A 14,912-nucleotide genomic window follows, 5' to 3' on the forward strand; every position below is an offset into this window, starting at 1 on the left:
ATTATAGTCGTGGAAAATTACATCTATAAAATCTAAGCTCTTTCTAATAGCTCGACAACTCCAATTCTTGACTTCTCGTGGAGTAGAATGCAAGCATGTGGACTCTGCAAGTAATAGTGCACTATTGCCCCGAAAATCATGAACTAAATGGAGCATTAGATTCGCATGAATGTAGTTATGTCCGCGCGTCAGTGTGTTTTTACACCACAGTGGAGTTTGCCTAGTAAAACCCACCGACACCTTGAAAATGTCCACACGCTACAGCTCTATTCGGCCAAGGCTCGTGATAAATATCCAGTAGAGTCAATCGATATAATTTCCTCAGTGTCACGTCAGTAGCTCCATGTCTCGTTGAACCATAAACACCACATTTCGATGTTGTCTCGAAGTAATCTGACGGTCAATTAGGGCCGCGTACTAGGTGTGTGTCCTAAGCTGGTCCGGATTTGCTACCGTGTGCTCTCTTTATTAACGATGTTGGTTGATGGCTGTTCAATGGATGGCCTGCACATCGAGTTCTCGCCGTATTGTGCACTCTTTACACTCCAACACTACATCTATGGACGCAAAAAACAACTATACAATAACACAGTGTCTCTTTGTTGCCAAGAATGGACGGCAATTCAAGTATTTCATGTCGGCAACAAAACCATGCGCTCCTTGAATAAGACTGGAGCAAGCCGCTGTACTGGTTCCACAGCAAATATAGACACAAATGTTGGACGCGGGGTTCCCTCGCTGCAGACGACGCCGAAGTCACACAAACTTCACTCCAGTTTGAACCGTGCTGACGAGTCTGGTATATTCCCGCTGTTAAAAATGTCTGACGATGTCCACTATTCAAATGTTAAAAAAGTGTGTAATTATGAGTTGCTTGGAAAAGAGAGGGTAGGCTAGACTCCACAAAACATGCAGCTATAAAGGAACATGGCACCACGCACGGATCAAAGGCCAAACGCAAAATACGAAAGAGCGTTTTGAGTCGATCGACTGTTGTCCCATCTGAGAACTGTAATGCTTGGTCTGCGACTACCGGTTCTGGTTTCGTCGGAAGGCTTTCAAACCTGCTTGTGCTTCAAGGGGCGCGAAACTCTGTACTAAACCCCGCCTTGCACGTTGGTCTCGCTGTACACAGAACAATGCAGGGGGAAGCCGAGATGATGGACCGATCAAAGGCTGCCTTTCTAGCAAAGTGCGTACGACCCAGTAGAGCAGAACGGTCATGTAAGCGTGTCGCGAAAGGAACGGGAAAATAGTATGTGCTAATTTTGTGCCCGGGCTCCGTTCACCTAATGCTAAAAAATATTGGAGTACAGGAAGTGTCACGGGAAACGCACAATTCAACCAATCACAAATGAGTATTACGAACTTCTACCAAATATACTCGCCCCTCCGGAAGATAATCCTTTCATTAAATCCTGACAGCTTGGCCAAATTACTTGCTCTCGTGTACAAACATATCGCATAAAAATTTGTCTCGGGCTAAACGGATTTGAACAAGTTTATTCTCCAAACTTAGTTTTCATAAATATTCAATTCTTAAAACATAACATCAAGCTGTGACCTCGCTTCAAGTTACCGTGATGAAAAATTCTGAAAAGTTTTATACTGAAGTAATTTATTACTTTCAGTGAAGTGACGTTAAATTTTACGTTGTTTTAGCGTATGATATGATGTTGTTTCACATGCTACCCAAACTAAGTGTATGGCAACCGTAGTCCTGCCTAACCCAAGAACATCCATAAAACGCCCTTTCATGAGAAAACTGCGTGCGTGAATTTTAATATCCACTCCAGTTCCTTCGTTCATCACTAGGCAGTATTTCAACACAATAACACGTCAGCGACATCAGTGTATGAACAAATAGCGTGCCACGCTGCTCATATATTTATATCGATCCAAAATGTTATTACAATCTGACATCAACAGTGCGTGTGTGGAATTTCCCCTACAACATTAGAAATCGATCATAATTGTTCTTATTGTTAACTTCAGAGCCAATGAGATCAAAACAGACTGGCAGGGTTCTAAATTCAAAAGATACCAACTCGCAAACGATCGAAAGTTAATTAACAATATCCTAAGCGTTGCTACACAAACGCCAGGCTAGGCGAAGTGATAGACTATTTAATTTCCGCCCCTCCTTTATCGCCACCTATGTGCACTAAGTCAATAGCGAAAAGTTGACATTATTGTCATTATTAATGAGAAGCCCACCCATCCAATCAGCTTTTTAGACACTATAATATCTGTGGACTGATAGGAATGAGGTGAAAGTTCTTGGTTGAGTTAATGTTTCAGTCATGTGGACTGCGTCCTACCTGAGAACACCTACTTGTACACAGTTTATTTGATTTCTGGTCGAGCGCCCTTTTTTATGACAGAATAAAAGTTTGTTTTAAAATTCAATGACGGCGTGCCAAGAAGGTAAATGTAAATAAATGCGCGTAAACGGGGATAAACTCGGTCGGCTGAAGACGGAATTGTCCGCCTCTGAGAAGAAACTAGAGACGCCACACACAGGTGGATGTCGTAATGAGCTGAGAACAAACGATGGCTAATGAGAGACACAATGCTTATTGCCTATAATTACATCCTATTTGTCGATTTGACAATAGTGCACTATTACGATTCCAATCTACTGTGCCATCGACCCAATCAACCACCATTCATTACAAACTTTCTTTTCTTTCAGGCTTTTCTTCTTTCCCTTGGACGCTAAGAAACTTTATTCCGTTCTCCGTGTACGCTGTGTCCCCAAAGCGTTTGGTTCTACTTGGGGCAGGTGCATGATTGCGTATGCTAATGGTGAGTGCCGGGCCCTCTTCTAAAATCTGTTCATACTTTAGGCAAACTGACAAACTAAATAAAGATAATCTTAAGTTCCATACACATACTCATGCCATTACTGGCTCCAGTAAATAAATAAAGAGTGCATAACAACTTTAGCTGTCGAAAATGTTTGTCAGTGAGGGCGACTCACAAGGGAATCCAAGCGGTATCTGGATTTGTGTTGTGCTGCGGGGGAAATCATTTGTAGCACGACTGTTGACAACAAGTCTGGCTTGTTCGGAATAAAATACGCCCGCCACCTCAATAGAAACGTATTTATCATCCTTAATGAGTCACATTTTAACATTAACAAATGTCATCACACTCGGCAAGGGTCATTTCTTTCTCTCTAGAATCCAAAAACGCATATTAACCGCCATGATTGATTTTTTCTTTGAGAAATCACTCACACGGTTCACTCTTTGACGTCCCACTAGGATTGGAAACAATTACTGGAGGTTTTTACTGGTTCAGAGTTCGTCAGTGATATCACATGCTTCAATGTCTTTGCCAAAATTGAGGAGAAAATACCCTGACCTAAAACGCGGTCTAAGCAAGTCTTCGAGTCACGCGGTCCGTATTAGACTCTACCCAGTTAAAAAGAAGGACGTCGACTCCAGGATTCCACCTCCAAACAAATCATTTTTTAAGATCCCATTCCATGCTTTTAGTATTCCTTTTTACTTGCTCTAAGTGTGTATATTAAGATTCCCGCAAACGCTATGAGACATGACTTGTTATTAGTGTGGCGGTGACCCTTATGGCTATCAAGTCACTTCTAGATCAGGTTTTGTAGTGTATTTTACTAGCGAGTAGTGCCTATAAAGTGTAACAAGCGGCTAATGTACCAAGCGGCTAATATACCGGTCTATGACGTAGTGGTGTGGTTGTCCATGCGTAACTTTTACGACATTACTGGACTAGTTAGTGGCGACTTTAATATCATGATATCATTTGAACGAAATCAATTGAGACGCAACAACGTGCAACGCTCTGTAAACACAGAACACCCATTATTATTTGATACACAGTCACTCGTCTTACCTGCGCCAAACGTCTAATCATACTCGTTCAAGATTAAATTATTTCAGATAGCTTTGAATATTCACTGTAATCAGTACTTGTAGTGGGACGTCAAATTTATTAAGCCATGTCGTGATTTTCATCACTACATGTAATTTATTTGGAAATCTAACCACACAACCACGCTTTGCAAGTCGTGTTGATGGTACGATGTATGATTGCGTCGTATATATATTTTCACAAGGGTTTTGTCGTCACGTGAATTGTTTGTTTACTAATTTGATCAATTAAATGATAAAATACACAAGAAACATGATGCAGTAAACTCACCGATATGATGGTCTGCCTAATCATTGAAAGTAGTCCGTGGATTGCCTGGTTTAAGCAATACGATCTTTAAGTATACAACACAAGTGGAACTCCTCAAAGTGCTCAGACGACTGGTAGTAAAAAACAACGATTGTTCGCCGCCAACAGTCGGAACAAATTGAACCTTTAGACTTCCTAAAAGGCGTCCTTTGTCCACGGTGGATTTTCAAAGACAAATTGAAGCGACCAGAGCGACTGGACGGATTCGGGTAGCATAAAATCCGAACACTGAAGATTTGTAGAGAGTCAGGTAAATCGTCCCTGCCAAGTTGAACAATGAACAACTGTGTTGACCCAATAGCTGACCAGCCTTCGATCAGAGCTATTCAAATTTGACGAGCTGTCTTCATTGCGAGATTTCCACTGAGAGCAAGCAGAATGGACTTTACACTTGAGCGGAGGGGAGGCAGCTCTTTCACCAGGGACCTATGGAAGTCATTTCTGTTAATGATTTAAAGTATACTTTGGTACATTGATAATTACTGCGCATGCGACTGCGGTTTCTCTTGGTTTTCCCTCCTCGTCTAGCCCCATTACCGTTTTACTGCAAGTTGTGTTGTGTTGTCTCCGTTATCGGACTTTATTATTGACTTCTTTTCAGAGTTGTTGCCCTCACAACTCCGAGGCGATTGCTATAACGCCAATACCAAGTTTATTACCTCAACCAACTTAAACTCAAAAAGGTGATGTTAACCTTCCTCGGAAAATACCAATTCTACAATATCTCAGAATATAACTACAGTCCCCGGTAGTCGTATTGGCCCTTTCTATAGCCTATAGATGGCAATGCCTTTATAGCAAACATAATGCTATATATTGTCTCAAAGAAAATGGCTGGAAGGGTTGGGGTGAAATATAAATAGTTACTTAGGACCAGTTTCTTTGGTCCTCACAAAGCTGTATCCAAGTCATAATGACTGCATTGAAATACCAGCCAACCAAGGCCCTCCATTTTCATCCGCATTGTAAACTTATACAAACATTTGTCTATTTAACACGGTCTTGCAAAATGCATACATCAGAAGTTCGATTTTTTTACCTCACACAAGGCGCATGAAAGTGAAAACATCAATAGGGAGAGAAAAGCAGTACAAGACACGAATGTTGAACCACAAAAGCAATAGAATTGCCATTTTCTTCACTACTCATTTCATGTGAACCTAAACACTAAACTCAAATATATGTTTATTATTCTCAGAATTGCTTCTTTACCTTTTGGAACACTGTTAGATAATACGCAGAAAATTACAAATTTTTCATGCTTTTTTCGACATGAAGAAATAGGGATTCTATTCATCTCCTAAGAGCGATATTAAATATAAAAATGTGTTGCGATCGATAGTCTTGCGACAAGTGAAACAGCGCTGTTGATGAGCTATAACGAGGCACAAAATTGCGAGCTGAGAGACTTACCTAGCGCTCGGCAATGGAAACCACACACCGCTTGAACAAATTTAGAATGAATGATCTATAAGATAGCACTTCAAAAACCCATGATTGGTAACAATTATTGAAACTGAATATGTTTCATGGCAGAATGTATACTGTGAAAATATTCGGCGGCGTGGGTAATCTAACACTTTCACACGGCCGATTTATCCTCTTCTTTAGACGGAGAGTTTTTCGGATTGCACTGTGGAAAATTAGTCACTCCCTCCTTTGTTTCAGAACTGTAACAACCACGTGCACTCCAACAAACATTTGCTTGTTCTTGAGTTGTCACGTGAAAGTAATTCTGTGTATCACATCTCGGAATTTCAAGATTAAACTTTATTCCTATCATCTCAGGGTTGAATTCCAACCATCAACTGACACTGACAACTTGATCGACAAACTTATCTATAAATAAATTTATCTATATAATATACATTCATTCATTTATTTATTTATTAATCCATTCATTCATTTATTCATTCATTCACTCACTTATTCACTCTTTCACAAGAGGCCTGGAGGAAATTAGTAAGGCCTTACCAACCAAATATTAAGTTAATAGCCCACGAGAGCAATATATCCATTTATTTGGATGGTATCGTATTCGACGACAGGTATACCTTTATCCGCTGTCCGGTATCTTTTACGCGAAAACAGTCATACTGATTTTGTGTCGATAAGATTTTTAAAAACTTATACTCGAAGTAACGGGTATGAGATAACTTCTGTTAACTCTATGGAAGTACTTTTAAATATTATAAATACGATACACAGTCCCTCCACCCTCCTGATCATCATCACAATCATCGTCATCATCGTCATCGTCGCCGTTGTTGTCGTCGTCGCCATCCATTCATCCATCCATTGATCCTTTCAGTTTCTAGCAAAGCCAATAAATAATAACATCGCAAGGAAGAAGGTAGTACAGTGATATTGGATCCAATAATAACAAGCACACAAAGGTTATAATCTCTGCGGTTAATTATAAAATACGAAAACAGCAAGAAGGATATTCCCACTCCTTTTCTCAGCCTTATAATTGCCAGTTACTCTGTAGAACCTTTAGTCGGTCACTATTCCTGCGACAAAATAGAAACCTAAAGAGCCACTCACGATTGTGTGGCAGCGCTTTTGTGTCCATGGCAAACCATTCAGCCTAGCCAGTAATGACGTCAATTCTCTTTATCTAGGTAAAACGGAACACATTTTGCCGGTTAAGATATAAACTGACCAATCCCTCTCTCAATTGTTGGCGGCGAGATCAGAAGAACTGTGCGATGGTTGAAACAACACTACAAATCTATCGGGAAATCCACTCCATCAATTCATTCAAGTACGCAGATTTAGAGTTAGTCCTAGCGTTTGTTGATCATGCCCCAGCATTTTTCCAATTTCCTTTGATCATCGTAAATACATACATACATACATACATACATACATACATACATACATACATACATACATACATACATACATACATACATGCTTATGATATATACGTTCACAAGTGTAAACACATAACTCTCTTTATATATGTAATGATAAAGATAAGTTTATATATATAAATACATACATACATTCTTATATATACATACAAGTAAGTACGCCTTTTACATTGCCTGCCGCTGAATTTACATCTCGATCTGAAAAATATCTTACTCAAAGGCCAAATAATTTTCATACATCATAATTCTAAACGTTTGAACTGGCTCTTGAGTTTTGAAGTTGTTCACAAACAAATAAAATAAAAAAAGAGCTTAATTATGAGTATTTTCGTTATAGGGGCTCTGCAAAGTTTGTAACGTGGCCGAGTCTTTATCAAATTGTGGCTAGGTCTTATTATTTGTATTGAATGTTCTTCAAAGTGATCGGTTGGATCCATTTCCTTGAGAATGGACTCAATAAATCTTTTCCCGAAAAGTTTTACTCAGTGAAAGACTTTATGCTGATGAGGTTCGGTATGCCCATGTCAGCTGTCTGAGCTAAAACCAAGAAAAGAACAACGGCACGATTGAGGAATTCCAAAAAGCATGACACTATAAGCGAAGCTGTACAAAATCTAACAGTGAAATAGACAAATACACGCATACAATCCGATGAAGGGGATCGTTTACGTCTTCGGACGGCCCTGTAAGCCAGCATCGGCAAAAGAGGTCAGACATGATGATGGTATCCATCAAATGTGGTCCCGACTTGTCTTGTTGATACAAATCACTGCAACTGAGTCAGATTTCTAAGTCCTAGAGTATGTGAAATATCTGAAACTTACATAGCTTACTCCTGCTTTTAAACACCGACCACTCTATTAATAATCTTTTGGTATCCCTTCTACCATGTGAATTCTTTTCTTTAAAAGGTTTTTGAATGCCTGGCTCTCAGCGTTCACATCGCTCTAAGAGTTCCGGTCCCAAGTCTAGCATGAAATTTCTCTATTCTCTGACGTGTACAGCCAAGAAGCTGTGGATTCAAAGGCCAATAGCAAATTCCAACACTTTTCGCAAGAAGCGGATTGTGCCCACACATCGAGAGTTTGTCAAGGTGCACAGATGGCCACAGTGAAAAGAAAAAAAGGAGAACGAAGGCCAATCAAAATATAACATAATAGGACAAAAATGAACTATCCTGCATTCTTTGAATGTTTATGTGCTATGTTTATTTCATTTTTCAGATTTGTGTTATGCATTTTCGATGAAACGTATCTAACAGGCCAATGTCACAACACTCTACTTCATAACAGTGGTTATCCATTCACAATTCTTTACAATTGGCAGAAATTCTGTCGTCTACCCGACTAAAGTTACATCGCCATTCCAAACCGTATTCTAAATTCTTGACTTCGCTTTTGTGTTAAACTAACGCACGGAGTATGTCAATATTAGAGTATTTCACAAAGCTGGGCGTATGTTATTGACCAGAGAGCCCAACGAAAAAGGAAACAAGTGCTATCGGCTATGGCAAGACGAATGGCCTGGTCAGCGACAAGGAAGGACCAAGGACCCGGCCTTCGAGTGAAATTCAAAATACCCAGTTTCATTCGGTTGGCTTCTTGCATTTTGAAAAATAATGATTTATTGTATTAATATTTATCTGTTCATGTCACTTCTATCCGTTCCTTCAAGACACTACTGTATTTAATGGATAAATTAAACTTTGCCTCGAGGATCGTTGTTTGATCTCTGCGCCAATGCCACGATGGGAAAACAAACAAGGTTTCCCTTTTTTGTCAAAAATGTAAAGTGTCGAGGTAAACAGAATACAATGCATAACTGAGCCTCGATAATGTAAACTATGTATAAAGGGTAAATTTTTCTTTCTCAATGTCCAGTTTTAAGATATGTTGACCATGTGGAAAGGACGACCACCAGCAACGTCCCATGACGAATGACTCTCAATTATTTTGGCGCGCGATATCAGATGCCTCGATCTCTATTCGATTCACAGTCCAACTTTGCTAGGAGCCTGACGTGTTCCATGCCGAAAGTGACGGGCGGGCCACCTTAAACGACAAATACTTTAACACTGAATTTACAATGAAACACACCGAAAAAGAGCCAGGAAAACGTCGACGGAACCACATCAAATTAAGAAACTCTCTATAGTAAATTTAATGTCATTAGTTGGACCATTTTTTTGAGACAAACAGCCTTGAAACTCGCTCTGACTGAACTATCAAAACTGGATTTGGTCATTTCAAATATCCCAGAAATAAAACGGAGTCCGTCACACTTAGAGAATTGTGATTGTGTGTACAATATATCGAGTGTTGTAGTGACATGTAAAGCATGCTATCCCAATGAAGGCCGCGGAACACGTGAATGCATTCAAACTATACCGGGTACTTGTTGAAGTTTACTGAACTTTATCTTTTAATGTATGTTGGCGGCAACATTCAAACTGAAGTAGTCATCTGATAAAGGCGGCACTTATCATGGTATTCACAAACTGAACTTTTTTTCTTTCAGAGTCCAAAGCCGACCGAACTTGAACAGACTAAAACGATTTGTCGGAATAATTTCGTTTGTCGGAATAATGTTGTTAGGTTCTGATCAACAGCGAAGGGTCAAAGTTCGACTAGGAACCGGCAAAGTCATAAAAAGGTGGTGTGCACATGACCGCCTTTGTAGATTTTTCGAAATAATTTAACCACTTAATGGTAAATTACACGTCCTCACCAACACAGAAACTCTTTAACTATCAAAAATCAATTTAACGGGAAGACAGCTAAGTATTTTGATAAAATAATTACAATTTTAGTTCTACTGAACAAGTATACTTTCTCACTCTACTTCTAAAAGTAAGTTAACTTGAAATACGAAGTAGGCCTATTAGGCTTGCAAAAATGTCCATTGTTTTAAGTAACAGGTGACATTTGGTCCGGACTTATAACATAGTCAATCATATAGACTGTGTTTGGACAAAGGTATAATTTTGGAATTTAGCAGTGAAATATGGAAACCGTGTTTTACCAATTTAAGGCTATTATGATCCTTTAACACTATAACCATAAAGTATGAAACCTGATGTGACTTTCAGCATCCAGGTATGGCGTATCGATAGAAAAACCTTTGATGTTTCCTTTTTTTGCCGGAATATTTACTATAATCAACATAGAAGTTACAAATGCCAATCTTGACAAAATGTTAGTCTTGAAAAAGATCTGGCAAAACATGTACAGTAAAACTGCATCTGCGGATTACAGAGGTTGTGAAGCGTTGTCTCTGATTGGTATTATTGGTATTATTTATACACTGGTCCAATTGTGAAATTGAAAGCATGTGGTTGAAGCAAAGTCATGGATATTATTGTCTGCTTTGGAGACACGCGCGAAATCGGTATTTCTAATATTATGATACAGTTTTCAAAGCGACGTTTGAAATCCCTTCGCGATTGCTAATATAAAACCCACGTGGTTTGTTCTTAAAAATTACTTTCTCTGGTTTGTTTACCACTAGCAATCCGGAATGATGTCACTTCTCCTTCCGTTAATACAGTCCATATGGCAAAGGGTTAGCACTTATGCCGAGTAACGCACAAATGTGAGACTGAACGGACATCTGTTTAACAATCAACACCAACAACCCACATCTGTTGTGTGGTCAAACCGTATTTCTCCAGGCTTCATAACGTCGACATCTATATTCTCAAGCTAGCTCATATCCGGTGTAGTTTGCTTTTATTTAAAAAGTTGGAGATATTGATCCAGTCCATGGCAGGTAATAGAAGCGACAGGAATGGTTGACGTAACACAACAGATTTGATCGACTTGGCATAATTTGGTTGATGTGTAATATGTGTAATTACATGTTGCGATAATTTTACCGAAATCGCAGTCAATAAGCAACGTTTTCATTTAAAGAGACGGAAACATTTTGTATAATTCAGATAATACATCCTGATAGTAAGCCTTCGCACCCCCAATTTCCTATACATGGTTACGACCACTCCTTTGTAAACAAAGGGTTTTAAACAAGTTTGTGGTGCGAAAGGAAAGGAAGGAGTAAATAGGAAGGCGCCGAGTAGGGATGCTATCTGTAAACTTTATCAAAATAGCCCAAGGGGGCACTTTGCAGCAACCGGCGATGGACAGAAAACGCCCTTGCTGTATTAACCCTTGAAAGTGGCGGGTGTCAAGTGACCCAAAGTACCTAAACCCACCCGGATACTGCAGGCCTGCCGATGGGGTTAAAGGTCAGCGATATACTTAATGCACCACCTCCATCATATTGCTGTCAGGAGTGACCCGGAAAGCACTCTGACGTTATCCAACACTGGGCATAAAATATCTCAAGGCATCTCGTCCCATCTTCCACTAATTCTTAGTTTTGAAAATGATAAAGAGTAGCCTGCAATCTAGCTGGTCCGAGTCTACATGCTTTCATCTATACCCATCTCTGATTTTACAAAAATCATCCATGATAGTGGCTAAAAGCGTATTACGTTGCTCAAAGAGTATTAACATGCTTACATAAATTCTTATTGCCATGTGCCTATGCTAGATTGTCTGCATTTAAAGTAACATAACATATCTGCTGTGAAGAAAAACCATGGCCAAGAAATCTTACTGTCCTTTTATAATAATTTGTATTAAGTATTTTCAATACACCATGTTTTAAAACCGTACAACAGAGATAATATTTGCGCATTTAGTTGTCGTGTGAACGTCTCCTAGCCTCTTTGTCGTTATTACATGCCATGGTTTGTTAGTTTTATCTCGACTTTTATGTCGCTTGCGTGATTACACCTGCTTCGAGATCTGGAGCGTCAGCGATGTCGTAAAAAGGAATCTGATGTCTGGTGACCGTTACTAGTTGCATACCTGACGATCCACACGTTAACATGCTACGCCCTTACAGACTAAATTTCAACCTTTCGCGTCATCGAATTTCGCCGTGGTAAATAGCAATTGAGATGATACCGTCACAAATTAAGTTGAAAACCTTTGAAACTGAAAAATGGTGGTGGACATGCTCTGTATAATCACTTCATGGATACAACATCGTCAATTTTCATGAATATATGGTAGATACTTCGCAATTATGCAGGCGTAAAAACATTGAGTAAATGTTGCCGGTAGTTCAAAAAATCGGAAAAATCTGATGTCTGGTGACCGATCTTCGTGCCTACATCAGCATGTTTGAATGAATAGATATTTTTCCCGCAATTGAAAAATAAATGAAATCAATATTATGAACGAGACCAAGGTCAAAATATAATAACTATGTGCACTGACGAGTACAGGAGATATGGTGGTATTTATTCACAGTCAATCTGTACGCTTCAATCGCGCTGTACGCTGTGCACATCAGGTGCCCCCAACTGGTAAATTTCATCAATTTCGCAAAATCATCACAAAACATGTTTTGAAGGCTGATATACCGATTTTACTTATTTTGATCTTGACCTAAAATTTGGAGGGGAAAATAGAGCTGCTCGTAACTGCCCTCCCACTGGCTTATACGGAAAATATGCCGTCCCACTGAATTTTAATGCCCACTGCCCTCCATGTATCTATGGTCTGCCCGCTCCCCACTTCCCACAACGATTCAAGCTCCCCACTGCCCTCTCCCAACTACTGGAATTCCCAATCGCCCAAGTGCCCACTAGGCAACCCAGATCAACGCAAAACTATGCGAGCAGTATAGCTTGGAATATTGCTTCCCTCCAAGTTAGGCGCTTAATTTCCCCTCAAGTTCTACCAACCACGGCATTCCCCTCCCTCTACGTATTTTCCGGTACACACTGTCAAAAATTTTCTCTCCGCCCGCTGAAAAAGATGACATTCTTCCCCGCCCACAGTTAATATCGATTGTTTTTCTCCCCGGTGATAAGTTTTTAAATTTGCCCGCTGAAAAACCGCGCACGAACACCTTCTCACACGAACAGCTTAGTTGGCGGCGGCACCTGGAAGATCACCGTCAGACTTGCGCAAACCCCGGTATTATCTAGTCGTTCGGTGTCTCTGGCCTAAAATATTACTTTTCGCGTTGAGACTCTTGCGTGATAATAGAGATGATCATCAAAAGCAAAGCAAATGCTCAAAAAACCGATAAAGTCTGTCAATATGGTGTTTGGCAGATTGGGGTAGGAGGGGCAGATAGCGGAAAGCGGTTGGTTATCCGGGTAAGTAGCTACTTCCGACCAGTGGTTAAAAGTGGACGCTCCCAGGGGGAGCACTCCGACAAAAGTAACAGCCACGTCAGATTCAGAATCATTGAACTACATCATTAAGATGATATTTAATGGGATCTATTTCTGTTGAGATACATAATTTCACTCTATCTGACAGTCATATGTTATTAAATAGCCATAAAGATAAAGGTGATATAATATTTCCCATCTGTCTTATATCCTGTTCTTCTGCAATAAATCCCAACGCTAATGTGTGAATGGCTTTACCATGTGTTGGGTTTCATCTATTAATACATGATCTACACAATTGGGCACTGCTTTTCAAAGAGTATACATTTTGATTTGAGTTTATTTTCTCACTTTCTGTCTGATAAAACACCTGCCTGTCCATCAATGTCGATGTATGTTCCCTTTAATAAATGTACATATTGGTTTTGCTTGCTACATAATGGCTGCTTGTTTTCTTTGGGGCACATTGACTGGAATTTGCACTGAAAAAGACAGTGAAGCTATTTATGATACAACATCAGTCTTTTGGATTGTTTGATTGATTGTTTGTTTGTTTCTTTGTGTGTGTGTGTGTGTGTGTGTGTGTGTGTGTGAGAGAGAGAGAGAGAGAGAGAGAGAGAGAGAGAGAGAGCGAGAGAGAAAAGACAGAACTAGAATTTACCCACAAATTCCTTGATTTATATTATCGCAGATTAGATTTCTGCTCTTCATTTTAATTTGAAGATGAAACCCGACAGTAATCATTTTCATAATATCTAGTATAAGTATTTATAGACACTGGAGTGAATGCATCAAAATTTACTAATGGACATAAATATCGTATGGTAAATTTTACTAGGTTTCCCCAGTTACATCGCATTACACCAAGGGACAACAGAAACAGTAGCAGGGTTTCCACACCATTTACAGTTGTATCAATCTTCCAAAACCTTAGCATAAACACTCCAGCTGAAACTAGTTGCCTATTCTGTAAAGGTAAGCATATAATATTTGGAAATTGTTACAAAATTGCCGTCTTCTCACAATTAAGCATGATTTTTCAAACAATTGAAAATGTGAAATGAGAAAAACATCATGCATTAAAGTATGTTTTTAGTATTTCGCCTGAAAAGTCTAGGTTCTATGAAGGTGGGAAATATGCCAAACTTTATCCCGGACACTCTAATGGTAAAATCTTATTGAATTATAGGTTAGAGTGTTTAATGTGTAGGGAAATATGACCTCTGTGTTCAATTATTATCATTGAAAAGGGTAAAGCTATTTCACAGTTTAGATTACAACTTAAATGTAGAGTGGGGTTTAGATATCAATGGTAAACCATGGAAGAAGTTTGGGTTATTTTTGACTGCTAGGCTATATCATTGTGGAAGGATGTGTCAGTGTGGTGTACTGCTATATTCCATTCTTTACAAACATTGATAAATCAGTCATAATCCCTGCAATGCTTTTAGTCAAGACTCTACATCACTCTTGCCCATCTGCTGGCTTCAATGGAAGCACAGACTGTGGCTGTATTATGTTTTCCGGATGGTGTCATGACCCTGAGAGCCACCCCGGATGGCATTTGCATCATTTGCAAGCATACCTGAGGAACCAATAACACTGGGAACCTCTAA

The sequence above is a fragment of the Ptychodera flava genome, chromosome 20 (assembly GCF_041260155.1).
Source record: "Ptychodera flava strain L36383 chromosome 20, AS_Pfla_20210202, whole genome shotgun sequence".
Classification (NCBI taxonomy): domain Eukaryota; kingdom Metazoa; phylum Hemichordata; class Enteropneusta; family Ptychoderidae; genus Ptychodera; species Ptychodera flava.